We start from the raw sequence: 20279 nt of genomic DNA, 5'->3' as shown, positions 1-20279 counted from the left end.
GTAGACACGTTGAGTTTGAATGTCAGTAGGATATCCACTTAGAAGTATCCTAAGGCCAGTTAGATATACTCAATATAGAGATCTAAAGTCTGGTGCCTTACCCTTTTTAGTTATTCAGTAGATAACTTATAGTTGGAGCTATTGAAGAAGAGTTCATCTAAGCAGACCATGAAGATTAGGAATTGAAAAGAATGTAAGATAGAATCATAAAGAAAACAGGTAAGAGATAGGCAGAAGAAGAAAAGCTTGCAAAAGGGAGTAAGAATGAGTAATTAATGTGTAAAAGCAAAATCTACTGTTGTTTGCCCAGAAAAAACTAAAGCAGCTTACTGAAGTGCCTAATATATTCTCAAGAAGTAGTATGCACCAGGAGACTCTGAATCCAATTACAACATCATTCAAAAGAGCTAATGTGTAAAGCCATCAGAATCGAGTAGATGGACAAGCTGGAAAGGCATAATGGGTTGATCAATACAATGTCATGCTTGGTATTAAATATGGTATATGATAAATAAGCAATAACAATAACAGATAGCAAGGTGCTGGGAAATGTCTAGTAGAGGAATGATAACAGAGGAGATAAAAGAGAAATGAAATATCATGTAAAGTTAACAGCTTATATACCCATTCTCCTCAATTTTCCCTCTATACTCAACATTTACTTGTAAAATTTAGCAAAACTCTGAAATCTCTGTAGATTGCCCTTCTCGGCATATATTTTAAAAACCTAATTTAGGTAGCAAACTTTTATGAGTTTCATTCTATTGTACATAACCAGACATGTTGCTCACTGTTAATTCTCATGATAAAGAAGTAATTCTAGTGACAAAATCAGCTAATTGTCCATGGTTATCTCTGAGTATTATAGCAAGATCTCTTATATTGCTGTTTTAACAATTATGAAAGATTTTTTTCCATATAATTTTATAGATCAGGATGGGTACTTAGAATAAAAGTTGAGATTACGATTGAAAATATGTCTTATTGAGTAATAGCTGGCACTTATTGAAATAATTATTATATACTTGGGAACATTTTAAGTGCAATACACATATCAAATAATTTAACCCACACAACAACTAGAAAGTAGATTCTGTTATTATTGTCATTTTGCACATGTGGAAGCCAACACCCAGAGAGTTTGAATGTTTCGCTCGGCAGAGCCAGGAGCTCTTGCCTTCTGACTCCAGCACCTATGATCATTTTCTTTTCAGTTATTTTGCTTCCAATGTTTTATCATGTTGGCCATTCACTTAACATTTATTTTGTGGTTAGAGCTAAATCTCATACGAAGACTCATCTCTGTCATTGTATATGATGTACTACTAATTTTTTAGAATTTACAATAGAAGCAAATTCTATTGTGTTGCTATTTGAACTGAACAATCATACAGAAATTGAACTCAATAATGAAGCACTTACATATAGATTTTAATATGAAATAAATGTAAAATTCTGATCAATATTTAATCTCTTGCAAATAATGGGCTTATTTCCATTTCCTGGTGAGAAAACCTCAAGAGATCTGGTCAGCTGTCAGAGCAGATGACTGGGAAGGGAACATAGCTAGGTTAAGTATCTCCAAAGTAGTTCCTGAATGCCTAGTCCCTTTGCACTGAGATTATTTAAAGCATGCACAGCACACCTTCTGAGTTCGTCTTGCCACATTTACCCTTTGTTATCATAAATTTCCAGTTTTCTGTAATTTTTTATATCTTCATCAATACGCTTGTTGACTGATAGGCATTTCTGACTAATTTCACTCTTAGAAGACATTAATAATCTAGAAATAATTTTATTTTTAATATTTATATTTATGTTAGCATTTCATATTTAAAATACAAATAAAACACCACATGTGCTTATATTTTAATATTTTCCATAAATGGACTTTAATGTCATATACATCTGATGAACATGGGTAAAACGATATATATAAATGGTGAAATTAAATCTTGGAGTGACTGAGCCAGACAGCAAAGTCATGAGTTTGACTTTAATAATAACGAATAGATTCTTATAATTCAAATAAATGACTAGGGAGTATGGAATAAGTAAATTAATGAGACTTTGTATTCTCAATTGCATTCTAGACAGAGAGATAAATATGTATAGAGATGCTACAGTAATATATATATACATGCACAAAGATACACAGTCGGTTGTGCATGTTAATGAGCGTTGCTCAGGGAAATCTGCATCAAAAGTGCATGACCATTAGCAAATGAACCTGGACCTTTGTAAGCTAGCAGTGGAAATAGCAAGCAGTAGGGGTGCTTGATTCATAAGGATTTTTTTGGTTTGTTTTTTATTTATTTAAAAAACTCAACTAATTTTGAGTTCAAAAAGTAAGTACAGAAAGGATGAGAGGTGGGTGTGGTGTTGGAACTGTTCAGTATCTTGACTGTCAGATACAGGCATAAATGCAGGAAATGAAATTGTAAAGAACTTCACACACGCATGTACACTAGACACTCATGCATACGCATGAACTCACAAATGAGTACAAATAAAAATGAGAAGTCTGAATAAGATTGCTGGATTGCATCAATATGGTTGAATATTATATTATGGTTTTACAAAATGTTACCATTTGAAGAAACCAAACAAAGTATACAAGGAACATTTATGTATTATTTCTCACAGTGTCATGTGAGTACATGTACAATTATCTCAACGAAAATTACAACAAAAAGTAATTATATAATTCTAAATTAACTGTATTAAACAGTGAGTTAAAATAAAAATCAAATTAATTTTTAAAAAATCTACATTTTTAACATGAAAAACTCTACAAGTATTTCTCAACTCAGATGATAATTATAATAATATCACAATATCATAGAAGAACAAGAAAAATTGCCAGCACTTGTTAAGTAGTTAGTATATCTGACATTGATATGAGTGTTTTGGTTTTATTAACTCATTTAAACCTTATAACAATCTTATAAGATTGATATTATTTTTATCACCATTTTATACATGAGAAAACTGAGAACAAGAGAAATGAATAATTCTGCCCAGATCAAATATAGTAAGATGCATATATATAATATATAAAGTAAATATAGTAAGATATAGTATATTAAGATCAAGCCTAGTAAGTGTCAAGACTTGGATTAAAAGCAAGACAAATTTCTTTCTTCTTTTTTTTTTGAGACTGGGTCTTGCTCTGTTGCCTAGGCTGGAGTGCAGTGGCGTGATCTTGGCGCACTGCAACCTCCACCGCCTGAGTTTGAGTGATTCTTCCGCCTCAGCCTCCCCAGTAGCTGAGACTACAGGTGCCAGCCACCATGCCTGGCTAATTTTTGTATTTTTAGTAGTGATGGGGTTTCACCATATTGGCCAGGCTGGTCTTAAACTCCTGAACTTGTTATCTGCCCGCCTCGGCCTCCCATAGTGCTGAGATTACAGGTATGAGCCACCATGCCCAGTTGGCAAATTTCTTTTGGCCTTTGACTATCTTCAGTGTACCCAAATCTTAATGCAAATCCCCCCTTACTCAAGATAATAAAATTAAGTAATAAAACAATGATGCTTTTATATTCAGTTTATTCAACAGTTTTAAATTATTAACATGTATTATCTACAACATGGTGGTCATGAGATCAAATGCACAAGTTCACAAGTTTGATTTACTCATTCTACAAATATCCATTAAGTATGGCTATATGCAAAGCGACATCACGAAAGCTGGGAGAAATATGAAAATATGTGAACTACAGTCCTTGCCCTTAAGGAGCTCAAAGTGTGTGAGAAAAGACAAGAAATGTAGGTAAATAGATTTAGTGCAAGACAATATGTGGTAAGATTGAAATAAATGGGAAAAATAAAATATTTAGAAAAATAAAATAAAATATGAGTACAAAGGTAATTCAGAAAGGTGTCTCAGTTATGATATTTAACTGGTTTTAAGTCAATAAAAGGTAATTTATGAACTTACAAACTCAAAAGGTCACTGGTGGTGGAAGTTGCAGGCAAGGTTTGATCCAGCAGCTCTATGGTATTCACCAAGGAGCAGTTTTGTTTCTCTAAGTTTCTTTCTATTGTGGCAAGTTTATTACAGGGCTGGTTAACCTTGTGGTTGTAGAATGACTAGTATTTTGGAATATGCAATTTTGCAATGACGTATTGGAATGACAACCATGATAAGAGGGTGGGTGGGCATGAGAGAATGAGAAGATGGTTGATAGATTAAATTTCTTACCCAAAGCATCGACTAAAGTCTTGGGCTTCCTCCTAACTTGACCACATAAGCCCTGTGCTGACCCTTGACTAATCTCTTTAACCAGGGGAATTCTGTGTATTAAGTTGGCTTATTCCCTGATTCACATGCCCTATCTATGAACTTATCTCTGCTGTAAGGGGGCTTGTGACTGTGTCAGTCAGATTGGCATCAGCTAATCAGGATTCAATCTTAGGGTAACTGGACTGGCTTAATTCTACCCAAAATATGCGACTCTTTGACAGTGAGGGTGGTGTAGAAGGGATACTAGCGGGCAACCAACTATGTCCACTGCAGTCCCCTTCCATGCATCCATACATACCCTCCTTCCATACAAAGGCCTTCTTGGAAGAGGTGGCATTTGAGGTGGCTGCTGAACAGGAAATAAACATACAATTCACACTTTCCTCTGTGATTTCAAGAGGCATTTCAAGGTCTTTTAGTAAATTAAGGACATCATTATATTCAATTTATTGAAGTGAAGAAACCATGAAATGCTGGTTATTCTAATCCCCCAGGTAAGTATTCTGTTTCAAATAGAGAAAGCTGTTTCTAGAGGCAAAGTTGTTTTTGCTCCTACATTCTATGAAGAATCACCCCTTCACCTTGCCCTTTCCACAACTAACATCTGAAAGTCAATTTTTCAAAACTGAAACATGATCAGTTTCATGGATGAAGGTGGGTGCTTAATTCATAGTGAGACAGTTTATTCCAAACATTGAAAAGGATTTATATATCCATGTTTGTGGAGAGGCTTGATATCCCTTGCTTGGAAACATCTTTGATGTTCTGCAGAGGCCTCTGAACCAACTTCTCCTAAATTCCTGTTACTCACTCTTTCTAGCAGAGGTCTGAAACTCCCCTGTTACTGCTTCCCAACTCCCAAGTTTGAGTCTACCCTTCTATGTTTCTGTTTCCCACAGTGAGTCCAGTTTTTCTACTATGTCTTGTACAACTTCTATTTCACTTACTTAAACTCCCAGCATAGTGACAAAATAAATGTTAAATAGATTGGAGTCATCATTTTCTGACCTTATTTCATTACTCACTCTCCTTAAGTGAGACTGGATTTCCTCAGAAAATATCACAGTATATATCTAGTCTGATAGAAACTATACCTTTGCTTGCCTTTCTCATGCCTACTTGATGGGAAGAAGAGAAAATAACTGATTCTTGGATCTCCAGATTTTTCACCCACACTTACTATTCCATTTTATTCTTTGATGTCTAGATATCACGATATACCACTTTTCAGCCTTTTTGCATTTCTACCTTTCTCTCTGTCTTCATCCCCCCAGGAAAGACTGGCCCTTCCTTGTTATTTTCAGAATTTCATAATCTGCCTCATGTTTTTCTCCTGGTATTTAAAATTTGGTTGCTATCCTCAACAATGTCAAATTCTTGGTTGAATCTTCACATGATACAAATAATTTAAAATTCTTGGCTTTCCTTAAATCCACCAGGCTATGTGTCTTCTCCATAATGTCTCTCCGGCAACATGACCAACTCCTTGCAAATGGTATCCTCACAAGGTTCAGATTCACTAAGATTTAAGCCTTAATCCCTTTCCTCTTTGACCATAAACTTGCTTAGCACCTGTCTCTCTTCCACTGTACCTGCTCTCCCTCTCCATACAGAGCTTCCATCATGTCATCCTTTCCACATAAAACTTAAATATTCAGTTGACACCTCTTGTTACAACCTCCTAAGTTTGTAAACTACTCCTCAATGCTTCAATCTCAAAGAAACTAGGTTTCCACAGTGCAGCCCCCTACCTTGAAATCACTTCGGTTTTTCTTTTTCCCATCTCAATTTCTTGACTCCATCTTATATACAAAATGTGTTTCATGGGGAGTACTGCTTAATTTGCTTTGCTCATCCAAGTCTATAGTGATTCTCCATTACCTAAAATGATACTAGGTTTGTTGAGCAATCACTCAGTGAATGCCACACTATGCATGTTATTGATAATGCACGAGTCTGATACACAAGTATGAGGAAACCACAGCTTTGGGAGAGGTTTGAAAGACTGCCTAATCATGCTACCTGACTTCAAACTATGCTACAAGGCTACAGTAACTAAAAGAGCATGGCACTGGTACCAAAATGAAGATATAGACCAACGGAACAGAACAGAGCCCTCAGAAATAATACCACACATCTACAGCTATCTGATCTTTGACAAACCTGACAAAAACAAGAAATGGGGAGAGGACTCCCTGTTTAATAAATGGTGCTGGGAAAATTGGCTAGTCATAAGTAGAAAGCTGAAACTGGATCCTTTCCTTACTCCTTATATGAAAATTAATTCAAGATGGATTAGAGACTTAAATGTTAGACCTAATACCATAAAAACCCTAGAAGAAAACCTAGGTAATACCATTCAGGACATAGGCATGGGCAAGGACTTCATGTCTAACACACCAAAAGCAATGGCAACAAAAGCCAAAATTGACAAATAGTATCTAATTAAACTAAAGAGCTTCTGCACTGCAAAAGAAACTACCATCAGAGTGAACAGGCAACCTACAGAATGGGAGAAAATGTTTGCAATCTACTCATCTGACAAAGGGCTAATATCCAGAACCTACAAAGAACTCAAACAAATTTACAAGAAAAAAACAAACAACCCCATCAAAAAGTGGGCAAAGGATATAACAGACACTTCTCAAAAGAAGACATTTATACAGCCAACAGACACATGAAAAAATGCTCATCATCACTGGCCATCAGAGAAATACAAATCAAAACCACAATGAGATACCATCTCACACCAGTTAGAATGGTGATCATTAAAAAATCAGGAAACAACCGGTACTGGAGAGGATGTGGAGAAATAGGAACACTTTTACACTGTTGGTGGGACTGTAGAATAGTTCAACCATTGTGGAAAACAGTATGGCGATTCCTCAAGGATCTAGAACTAGAAACAGCATTTGACCCAGCCATCCCATTACTGAGGATATACCCAAAGGATTGTAAGTCATGCCACTATAAAGACACATGCACATGTATATTTATTGCAGCACTATTCACAATAGCAAAGTCTTGGAATCAACCCAAATGTCCATCAGTGACAGACTGGATTAAGAAAATGTGGCACATATACACCATGGAATACTATGCAACCATAAAAAAAGATGAGTTCATGTCCTTTGTAGGGACATGGATGCAGCTGGAAACCATCATTCTCAGCAAACTATTGCAAGAACAGAAAACTATCGCATGTTCTCACTCATAGGTGGGAACTGAACAATGAGATCACTTGGACACAGGAAGGGGAACATCACACACTGGGTCCTATTGTAGGGAGTGGGAGGAGGGATAGCATTAGGAGATATACCTAATGTAAATGACAAGTTAATGGGTGCAGCACACCAACATGGCACATGTATACATATGTAACAAACCTGCATGTTATGCACATGTACCCTAGAACTTAAAGTATAATTTAATTTAAAAAAAAAAAAAAAAAGATTGCCTAGTGTTCCACATCTAGTGAATGGGGCTCCTAAAAATCAGCCCCAGGTTCTATCCTTTACTCCATAGAGAGAAAGCTTTGGCTGACCCTTCCAGGCTTTCTGTAATCTGTTTTGAATTTTTAATTTCTCCCTCACTATTCCTCAGCATGAATTATACATTCAAGTTCAACTGGTTTACTTGCAACCCCATGGACAAATCAGTGATTATTTTCATGTTGTATTCTTTGTTTATAGTCTTTCTGGTAGAAAAATGTAGGTGTAGAAACAGTTTGCTCTTACTTCTGTATTTACTCAAATCCTTCTGAATTTCTAAGGAATCACTCAACTTTCACCTCCAGATTTTCTCTGCCTATCAAGCACACAGTGGTTCCTCTCTCTTCTGAATTTTCACAGCACTTGTTTGTATAACTCACTTGGAACTTTATCATGCAGGTTTTATATTCAAGTTGTCATATGCATATATGGGCTCTTATTCTTAAGAATATATGATCCTTGAGAACAGAGTCTGTGTCTTATGTCTTTGTGTCTTCCATACAGTGCTAAGTATATGAGAAGGTCATAGCACAGAATGTTGAATAAAATAAACTTATTTTAAAAAAAAAACACTTGGTTCTAAGGTAGGAGATTTTTGTTTGCTTCTTGGCTTGTATATGTATTTTCCCTGCAAAATCACAAGTTTAAAAATAGGGTGCTTGTGATGATTAATTTTATGGGTTAACTTGACTAAGTTAAAGGATGCCCAGATAGCTGGTAAAACTATTTTATGTGTGTCTGTGAGGGTATTTCCAGAAGAGATTAGCATTTTTGTAAGTAGACCAAGTAAAGAAGACCACCCTCACCAACCTGTGAGGGCCTAAACAGAACAATAAGGCAGAGGAAGGGCAAATTCTCTTTCTCTCTTTTTGAGCTGGGACATCCATCTTCTTCTATTGGGATATTGGAACTTCTGGTCCATCAGCCTTTGGACTCTAGGACTTACACCAGTCTTTCCTCCTACCCCCAGTTCTCAGCCCTTCAGGCTCAGACTAAATTACAGTCATCCCTTGGTATCTGCAGAGATTTGGTTCCAGGACTCTCGGAAAGTACCAAAATCCACAGATGCTCAAGTCTCTTCTATAAAATGGAGTAGTATTTGCATATAACCTGTGCACATCCTTCTGAATATTTTAAATCACTTATAGATTACTTATAGTACCTAATAAAATGTAAATGTTATGTGAATAGTTGTTCTACTGTATTTTTTTAGTTTGTATTTTGTTTTTAATAATTTTCTTTTCTGAATATTTTCTATCCATGGTGGGTTGCATCCATGGAACCCAGTGGGCTGACTGCACCACGAGCTTTCCTGGTTCTTCCAGCTTGCATACAGTAGATGGAGGGACTTCTTGGCCTCCATAATTATGTGAGCCAATTCTCATAATAAATCAATATATCTATCTCCTATTGATTCTGTTTCTCTGGAGAACCCCAATTAGTAAATACAGTGCTAGAGAATAAATTTCTTCTTCCTAAGCCTTCTCTGTGTTCTTGGCAACTCAGTGGCCACTTCTCACTCTTTATACAGAGTAAAAATTACCAAATTTCTTCAGAGTCAATTACTTAACAAATACTTATTGAGCACCAATGTAGTTTCTTGGTGGAGATTTAGGACTTCTGCTTCCAAGGGCATGGGGTTTAAGTGTTAAAGGGGCAGTCACTCTCCCTCATTTTGAATTTGTTCATTCTCCTCTTTGAGTTATTGGGCAACAAGCGTCTAAGCTACTACAGACTCATCCAAAGACTGGTGACCTTCTTAGACATTCAAATGTTGTTCTACTTACTCCTCAAGATGTACCTCCTTTTTTGTCCTGGAGTTGACAAGGAACTTCAGTGGATTCTGGGTTCATTTGTGTTAAACAGTAAATAGAAATTATCAGTCACTTCGGTATATTGATGACAAGTTATATCTTAAGTGAAGCTAAATGCTCATCAGCCCCTAAAATATTTGCCCAGAGGGCAGCTTTAAGCTCTCTTGTATTTACTTAAGAAGACCAGAGGTCATGGCTCTGAATTCTTATTCTAACTAAGCAGGGTGTTTTTATTACCCCACATCCCTGGAATATAGCAGTGTTACCTTCCTACACAAATCTATTGCCCTGAAGTAACATTAAACGCATGTGATTTCAAAAAATGAAAAGCAAACCAATCCCAACAACCAAACAAGTAAAAAAGCAAAAAAACAAACAAACTTTAAAAATGGTTTTGGAACTGAGTATGAACAGCCAAACAAGTTAAAAAAAAAAAAAACTTTAAAGATAGTTTTGGAACTGACAGTGAATTGTACAGTTTAGTTGTACAGTTTTTGTAACTTTTTTCCTGTAAACCTAAAACTAATCTAAAATAAAAAAGTTTATTTAAAAAAATAGATTCTAACAACAAATAAAGGATAGAAGACAGCATAAATGCCATTAGTCTCCCATTTTAGTCTTTCTGTTGATTCTTTTCTTACTATGAAGCCATTGGAGTAGGAACAGAAAATTCTATTCCTTGTATAAACTGAATTGTAAGGTATTTCTACTTTTTCTTCTTAAGACCTCTTGCTTGATTTGCTAAGAGTCAATCAGATAAAAAATAAAACCCATTCCAACCTTCATGAGAGATAAAGACTTAAGTACATTGACATAATATATTGTCCTTCATATATAATCATAAGGCTGACACACTGTCAATAGCAGTCAGTCTTGAATTAAGCAGTGATGACATGTTAATGCTGAGCTATTCACAAAGAGCTAGAAGACATGTTCAGTGGAAGATGGGCCTGGAGCTTGGTTGGAAGTGGTACTGGGAATAAGTCAGATTCCAGTGCACCTGGATGAGAGCCAAAATAGTGTTTGAGGCAAATTTTGCCCACAGTATGAAATTCTTCCCACCTTTGGCCAGGATGATTACCAGGAACTGGACTAGTGCAAAACTTGCCAATAGTGGTCCAATAGTGCACATTTCAGCCCCACAGCTTCAAAAGTGGTATACCTTAAGAGGTCTGCAGAAAAATCTCTCAGGGTTAAAGAAAGAAAATATTAGAACTTATATTTACTTTTATCTAAAAAGAAATACATTACACTTTATTGATATTTAGTATTTGAGTTGACCCTGGTATCCTCACTAGATCTGCTCATTAGCCAACCTTCAGTAGAAGGGAACATTGTTTTCACAAACCTTATTTCTATTAGAAGGGACTTTCCTAGGCAAAGTCTTGGTCTTTCCACTCCTCCAACCCAATACTGTCAGTCCTCTCCCTGGACTACCGGAATTCTGTCCTCTCCCTGGGGGACACTGCCTCTCTATAGCAACACCTAGATGGATTGAGTAAGTTTGCTATATCTGGGGTCTTTGTAGCAGGCCCATCTGGCACTTACATTAAGCTACATTCTTTAATCTGGATTTCATAATACTAAACATGAGAATTTGCCTTCATATGCTACATGTTGCTTCATTTCTCAGTTTGTTTAGAAAAGAGGCCCCATTAGAGACCCTAATAGTCTTTTTTCACATATGATTATATGAGGTTTTTTGAGAGAAATGGAGGAGTTCCATAACTGGAGGGCTTGACAATGGCACCTTCATTCATTTATTTACTTTCAGTCTCTTACAGTTCACCCATGTGTGACTGATTTTATGTGTGTCAGATATCTTTCATTGGCCCCTCTAGATTTATTTTTCACTCCTTCTTTTTAGCCCTGAGAAAGGGCTCTCTGGACTGTCAGCTTTTGGTTGGTGACATTTTCTGTGGTAGCCGGTGGCTATACTGGCTAATAGATACCTGCAAAAATATAAATAATCAATTCCTTAATGGTAGAGGTAATATTTTAACAAAAAGTGAAACAGTAATTACTTTTAAAAAGAATATACATTTTGAAAAGGGATTTTGGGGATGGTCTCTACTAGAACATTCTTTTACAGTTTACGCAATGTAAGTAAATATGCCATCTTTAAAAACACTTTTCATATTCTGATAGCTAAAAAATTTAAATATGGAATTTTCTGACATGCCAAAAATATTACAGTGTGTTTGAAGTGCATTTGTCAAAAACAGAATAGCCAATCCTTTGATTACTTTGTAAGAACTATTAACATACAAAGATGGAAACTGAAATTTATAAGTAAAATTTCAAAGTCATCTTTGTAGAAATTGGTGAATAGGATTAAAAACAGTATCATGATGTTTTCAGTGCAGACAAATATATAATTCTTTCATTTAGTTCTACATCTGATTGTGAGAAGTCTTTAACTATGACAAGCACTAAATCCAAGCATTACAATAAACCAAATTATTTATTTATTTATTTATTTATTTATTTATTTATTTTTGAGACAAGGTCTGACTGTCACCCAGGCTGGAGTACAGTGGCATGACCCCGGTTCACTGCAACCTCCACCTTCTGGTCTCAAGTGATCCTCCTACCTCAGCCTCCCTAGTAACTGGGACCACAGGTGCACACCACCACATCTGGCTAATTTTTGTATTCTTTGTAGAGACCAGGTTTTGCCATTTGCCCAGGCTGGTCTTGAACTCCTGAGCTCAAGTGATCCATCCACCTCAGTCTCCTAAAGTGCTGTGATTACAGGATTGAGCCACCATGCCAGGCCAAACCAAACTTCTAAACAGATCTTTTAATTGCTGCAACTAAAATTTTTAAACCAAGATTTTCAAAAATAAAAGTTTTGTTCATTCAAAATAAAATAATTAAAGATGGAAGGAGCCTGGTTCTCTGAATTACCGAGTGGTGTGTCACTCATTATAAACTCACAGTAAAATGTTATGTGAGTAGAAATTAACTTTTAGTATATTAAGACATTGAGATTTTGTTGTTTACTTATGGTAGCTATCCCACCTTGCTAAGTACAGAAATTGGTACTTTGACATGTGCTACTATAATCACAATATCCAAAAATAAGTGGCATTAGTTTAGCGGCTGGCCAACAGAAAGTGAGGCTATGATAGAGCAGCCTGGATGTCTAGAGTGTTCCGCTGTGTCTCAGCAGATTTTCAGTAAAGCTGTCATGGGAGAGCTTGGACAGCAGACCACACATCTACTGAGTCTGTGGCTCTAGGGCAAGCAGTTGGAACTGTCAGAGTGATAGTGAGTTGGCCACAATTTAAGCAAGAAATGTATGCACTCAGGTGAGCTCAGGCTGATTTCCAAGCAGAGAATGGACAGAATAAAGTTCAGAGATCAAGAGCCTTACATGGTTGAAAAGTTGATAGCTTTTGGACCCCAAATAAAAAAAGGTCCTGAGTGACAAAGAGCCAGTGAGATTTCTCAAACAACTCAGCCCTTCAGTAAACATCAGATTAAGAGAGATACTTTTCCACTGTAGCATATTGTTTCAGATAGCCTCAAGGCACCTGCCATCAAGCTGAAGGAGAAACAGGACTAGGAAACAAAGAGTAAGGAGAGTTGAATAACTATGTCTAGTAAAAACCTTGGCACAGGGAACTAACTGGAAGCAAATAGATCAGAAGCTTACTAAGAAATTTTTGAAGAAATTGTAGTGCCAAAGAACTCATGTGTTAGGCTAAAAAGGCCTTAAAAATAACCCACGGGAAGGAAGAGATATATGAAAGCTGTACAAGCCCCAAGAAGATAATATTCCCCAACAATTATTTCTGATATTGCCACGGAGGGCAGTAATGGTTAAGAAAGAAACTTAGAGACAGTATCCAAGAGCCACGGAAAGAAGAATCGTGAACAGACGAGAAACTACCTTACATTTTGGGAAGTTGCGGTGCCTACCCAGAAGGATTTAATAATTTCTATGGGTCATTGACTGCTCTGTGTATCCTATTCTTCCTTTTTCTGAATGGAAGCTTTTATTGCAGTTATGCTGGGGAGACAATATAGATCACCCAATCGAGGTCTTGCTAAATAATTTGCAGTTCAAATTGAAAATGTAAGAACTCTAGCTGAAAAAAGCAAGGAAAATGTGCCATTAAAAGTACTAAAATATAAAACTTTCTCTTATCTTCTGTGGTACATTTTGACTGGTAATGGTGTTTTATATTTGTTACTTAATGCCATTCTAAATAAGGGAAAATCTAATTTTAACGTTCATCTTTATCTTGTGCAATGCCAGTTTTAAATACAAACACAATAGTATTTAACTTGCATGCAGAATTACTGAACTTACACAATTTGTATTTCTTGAGCTTATACATGCTTACGCATTTTGTTTTTCCCAGAACAGTGGAGATGCTGCACACAAGTAATTTGGCTATTTTTATTTTGCTTCTCAATGTGTGCATAATCTAGCAATGCTCTCTACCTTTGGCTTACATTATTCCTTCCTAAGGCAGGAATAAAAGGAGAAGGAATTGCTCTATTATTCCCTTTCTTTCCATGACATCATTTTAGTGTAAATGGTGGCAAATACAGGGAAATATAGCCAAAGAAAAAGGATATGGTAAGATTCTTTGGACTTTTGTGCTTCTTAGAATGCTACTGACTTCTTTTTGTGTCCAAAGCATGTTTTGGTTCCAATGGAAAAACGTGGTTTCTAGAAGCTGTCAGTGCCCTGCTCACTGAGTCGTAGAAGTAACATGGATACCTTTACCTTTTTTTTTTTTTTTTTTTTTTTTTGAGATAGGGCAGTAGCATGATCATGGCTCACTGCAACCGCCACCTTCCTGGTTCAAGCAATCCTCCTACCTCAGCCTCTCAAGTAGCTGGGACAACAGGCGCACACCACCACCCCTGGCTAATTTTTGAAATTTTTTTTGTAGAGATAGGGTTTCACCATGTTACCCAAACTAGTCTCAAATTCCTGAGCTCAAACGATCCTCCTACCTCCCACCTCCCAAAGTGCTGGGATGACAGGCGTGAGTGACCGTGGTTTGCATTTGCTAAACTCCCTAACATCATAGGTCTACTGGAATTCTGTGTTCATGGGACATTAAAAATGCTAATATATGGATGGGACAGCAAGGAACAGAGGACATACGTATTGCAGCTATCTCTTCTCATATGCATGCTCCGTTATCCCATAGCCAGGTCCAAGATCACATATCCAATTGCTGCCATTCTGAATGCAAGTACACCCAGTCAACAGCTGCCTCTGAGTTCTGTATCTCCAAATGTTCTTAGTATTCAACACAAAAGAGCTTACTTAGGCCCAGCTAAACAACTCTCCTGAACTACTTGTGGTTCATATCAAACATGTACACTTTAAACAAAAACAAAAACAAATGCAAACAAACAAACAAAAAAACCGCACAAGGTTAAAGATAAAAGCATTGGCCGGGCATGGTGGCTCACACCTGTAATCCTGGCACTTTGGGAGGCCGAGGCAGGTGGATCACCTGAGGTCAGGAGTTCGTGACCAGCCTGACCAATATGGTGAAACCCCATCTCTACTAAAATTACAAAAATTAGCTGGGCATGGTGGCATGTGCCTGTAGTCCCAGCTATTCGGGAAGCAGAGGCAGGAGAAATCTGGAAGCTGGGAGGTGGAGGTTGCAGTGAGCTGAGATCCGTGCCACTGTACTCCAACCTGGGCAACACAGCGAGACTCTTTCTAAAAAAAGAAAAAGAAAAATAAATAAATAAATAAATAATTAGTAATTTCAAGACAGTGATAACAGAACATTAAACCAATTCCAAGGACCCACCTGATGATCTCACTTGGGTTGAGGATAAGTAAATTCTTTGTGTGGGAAAAAAGAGTAAAATGGATGTATTAGGTGAATAAAAAGATTAAGACTTTTGACTCACCAAAACCTATTTCTTTTTTTTCCTTCAGAGCACACACACTTATTCGCCAGCCCCCCTGGCCGTCCTCTTACTGTTAGGTATGCCATGCGACTGCATTTATGCCATGGATTTTGGATAAAAGTGATGCACAGCAGTTCCATGCCGAACCCCTAGAAACTCCCACTATGATTCTCTGCTTCCTTCCCTCCTTTGTCTGACAAGTTTATGCAGAGCGGTGAGGAGAGGATTCAAATCTTCTGAAGAGATGATTGATCAACAGTTTAGAAAGGTCCTGAATCTCCCTAAATGCTTTGAGCATCATGTTAAGAGATTTAGGGGCTTATTTGTAACAAATACTAGTTCTCTCCTTAATAGAAGAAACCCCCACCCTCATGATATGTGATTTGCAACTCAGGAACTTATCACTGAGGGCTTAACTGGCAACAAGGCAAATCAGTTTAAGTATGTCAGCTAACCTTGGAAACTGGACAGACATATGAGGTAATTCAGGAATGTAAAGGAGATTTTGGTGGTGAGAATCACTGGGGGCAAGGGGTATCACTGGTTGATAACAAAACCTGGGAATGAGGCTAACCCTGGATGTATATGTTAAGTAGCTGTGGTTTTAAATTTGGTGGGCCATATGGCTGTGGGTGGAGGGTGAGGTAAAGAATTTTTTTTAACCAATGTTACATTCTCCAAGAGGCCTTAGCATCCTCCATAGCATCCTCTACCCCACTGCTTTATTCCTTTTCATGTCACCTTATTTGGTCCATGACACATAATACACATTGTGATTGTACCTGTATTTGCTGAATTAATTCTTCATTGTCTGTTTAACCTGGTTTAATGTGTTACATAAGGTTAACTTAGTCAGTTTTATTCAATCCCTGTGTCTAATAGAGTGTTTATCAGTGAATGACCAAATAAATTTAAAAAAAAATCTGGCCTTCCGTATCTATGGGTTCCATATCTGTGGATTCTGCATTTGTGGGTTCAACCAAACATGGATTGAAAATTTTCCAAAAAAATAGAATGGATGTGTCTATACTGAACATGTACAGACACTTTTGTTCTTGTCATTATTCCTTAAACAATTATTTACATAGAATTTACATTGTATTAGATATTTTAGAAATGTAGAGATCATTTAATGTATCTGGGATGATATGCATAAGTTACATTCAAATACTACACCATTCTATATGGGACTTAACCATCCATTAGTTTTGGTATTCCAGGGGAGGTCCTAGAATACCAGGATACTGAGGGACACCTGTATATGAATATATGCACATAGTATGCTCACTCATTGGGACGTTTAATACTTTAGACTCTTGTCCATTGATTCCTGTCTTGTCCCTTGGTACCACAGTGAATGGATACTCTACTTCCGAGCTCAATTTTCCTTGACTGGGGCCCTGATTCATGGAACTGGACTTTCCAACACTGAACACCCCACTGCTTACATCTGTTTCATTTGCCTGCCGTTTTGACCATTGCAAAACACCTGCTCCTCCTCTCCTTAGATAGATCACCTGGGCTTTCTTCCCTTGATTTGGGTGGTTTGTCCTTGTCTCTCATGTCGATCCTCTCATTTCTGACCTTTCTTGAGACTCACAATTCCATGTGTTTGTTACCTCTATCACTGATATTGGCTTCATAGTCAGGTCCAAGATCACATATCCAATTGCTGCCATTCTGAATGCAAGTACACCCAGTCAACAGCTGCCTCTGAGTTCTATATCTCCAAATGTTCTTAGTATTCAACACAAAAGCACTCTTACTGAGGCCCAGCTAAGCAACTCTCCTGAACTACTTGTGGTTCATATCAAACGTGTATGGTTTTAAAAAATAAAATGGAACAATTTAAAGGAATAAGGATTTAATTAAAAACATTTTGGTAGTGCTGGAAAACAATTGTGACAGGAATAATTAGACATTAATCTCAAAGAAAGGCTTAGGAGGTCAGATATTGTGTCTATACTACTGTTATTTCACACACGACCCCCAGTACAGGTACTCAATAAATATTTCTTTATGGATTGCTTGACTATTGTGTCTAAAAATTCATAATTTTAACAAATATTGACGTAGCAGAACATGCTACAAAGTCTGTTCCTAGTTCCAGTGCTTTTTAGCAGCCTTGGCTGGCTGGCTATCCAAATGATTATTTTCCGAGGTCTTTCATAGCCACATTTCATCACACTAGTGACAGCACTAAAGTGGTTGAGTGAATGTAGTGCCTGTTCATAAAATCATTTCAAGTAAAGGGCTTCAAGATTTTTCCAGATGTTATTCAAATCTGTATAATTATTTACAGTAGGACATAAAACACCAAGGTCTCACATATTTTTTTCCCTTAGTGAACTAAGCCAAGCCATGTGACAGGGCATTAAGGTACAATAAAGTTGGTCACTTCAGAATTTGTTTCCTCAAGCGTTCTATTTTTTCTCTAAATTGTGGGTAACAGGAATTGACAGTCACATGAACTTTAAGGGAATTAAACGCAATAGGCTAAAGCTTTGGTGCCTTGTAATGAATGGGCCACACACAGTGGGTGCAGATCACTAAGAAGTTATTATGTATCTGTTTTGAGATAAACACTTTGCTGCTGCTAATGTTCTGTAACTTTTTATTACATTTTCAAAGAAAGTAAGCCAAACTGGTTGCCATGGAAATGATTATGATGTCACAGAGGATGATGACTTCTCCTAATCTATAAGCAGCAAGAGCAGATGTGCTTGTAAGAAACAAAGATCTTGTTTTCATACAAATGCTCTCAAAATAAAACACAAAGGAAGAAAAATACCCAGAGCACATAATGCAAAGAACAAGAATTGCTTCTAAATAGAATGTTTTACAAAGTTTTCCATAAAGCCTCAGCTGCTCCTCAAGACACAACCAGCTTGAACATGGATGGCAGACATGAAATTACAATATTCACAAAATTAGTATTCAGTTTGCAGAATCTCTCTTTCCAAAGCCTTCAGGCATACTTTATGCACGCACAATTACAGAAGCAGGTAATGAGAGAGATTCTAATTTCTTCCTATTGTTGTTATTGTACTTCGCTAGATAAGTCTTGATAAAAATTGCTTTGTTAAAAAGAAATCTAAGCAATAATTTATTAATTCTATTGAAAATATCTTTTGGCTCTTATTACAAGATACAGTGGATGATTTTTCTAAAACACATATTACTGTGTCCATGGAGACGGGTAGTGACATACCAACTTTTAGTAATGAATCAAAAAGTTCCATAACAATTAATAATCTGCAAGCTACACTAATTTTTTACAATTTTATTATTTCATATCACAATTAATTTCACTTCAATTATTAGAGATTTTAAAAAAGGATATTCAAAGTTTATGACTATGACCTCCTGAAATACATAGATATAATAAACAATATATCAAATGAATGAGTTGTGTCAAAATATATTACAATGTTTTCATTACATCACTTCGAATTTAATCTTATATGCCTTCTTGGTCATTGAAACTCTCCTAAATTAATTCTTTAGATTCTCAAATATTTCTCACAGTAACTTCAACTATTCTTAGAATTAATCAAAGTTTAAATGATAAAAAATGAATGAATTATAGTGAAGTTCTCACTCCCTGCATTACAAAATAAACTTCCATCCAGTTTGCAACATGGATTTGCAAATAAGATTTTTAAGTTCTGTTATAACTAAATGAGAGATTTGAACTGAGTGAAAATGAGACAAGTTAACTATTTTGATGGCTCCTAAGACCCTGCTCCTAAAAAAATCTACCACCAAATAACCTTTTACATGAAAACATAAAACATTAAGACCAAGACACATTGTGCTACAATTCTGCATTACTCTTAAGTGTATGTATATCCAATTTTATATTCAATTTACTGTCAAAATTAATTTTTATTTAGAAATGAAAAATATTATGAGAATTATATGAAAGAAAAACACGTAAAAATAAACAAAGAAGAAAAAAGTAAAAGTTCACTATGCTCTGTAGCCTGAGTTACAAGAAATTGAGAATAAGTTAACAGGTGTTTCTGAATGCTAGACTTTAATCCTAGTTTTAGTTCTGCTATCATATTGAAGTCATATACTATTTTAAGACATAAGCTCACTTTTTTAAAGTACATAGTATGAAGACAGTACTCTAAATGAACACCAATTCTTGAGTTGTATATTAGGAACTGAAAGACTAGGATAATATAAATTCTGAAAAGAGGCTAAAAACATTTGACAGCCTTTTTATAAACACTGAGAAGATTTAAGAGACACCAAAGAGATGTTTGTTTAAGAACTACAGAAGACCATAATAGCTTGGTCAATTTAGACAAAGTGCAAAGGCCTAAATTTAAAAAGAACATCCGTATTTGAATTTAGAAGAAGAGAAAGGAGACTGCATTAAAAGTGCTTTTTAATGAATGAATGACTAGACAGCAGTGGATTATTTTATAATACTTTATTGATGAAGGCTTTTATCTCTATGATAATTTTTATTACAAGATAGTACCAAATCTGCTTAAAGCACTGTATTAAGAAATAAGAGCACTATAAAAACAGTTGACTGAGTCTTTCTCTAAAATTGCTCTAACATAGCAGTGTAGATAAGATACACATACATGAAAAAATGTATTTTATTGAGATAAATGATAACATTATTGATGTAGATAGTAGGTGCTAAATAAGTTAACCTAAAGGGAATTACAAAGCATTCATTTATAATATATGGTATCAGCATAGTTCAGGGGCAAAAATAAAAATGTGGTGTAGCAATTTAACAGAATTAAAGCTGTATATAAATAAGGTGTAACAGACTATGTTGTCTTTCCATATACATAG

Source organism: Macaca mulatta, chromosome 12, assembly GCF_049350105.2.
Source record: "Macaca mulatta isolate MMU2019108-1 chromosome 12, T2T-MMU8v2.0, whole genome shotgun sequence".
Lineage (NCBI taxonomy): Eukaryota > Metazoa > Chordata > Mammalia > Primates > Cercopithecidae > Macaca > Macaca mulatta.
This window is presented reverse-complemented; position numbering follows the sequence as displayed.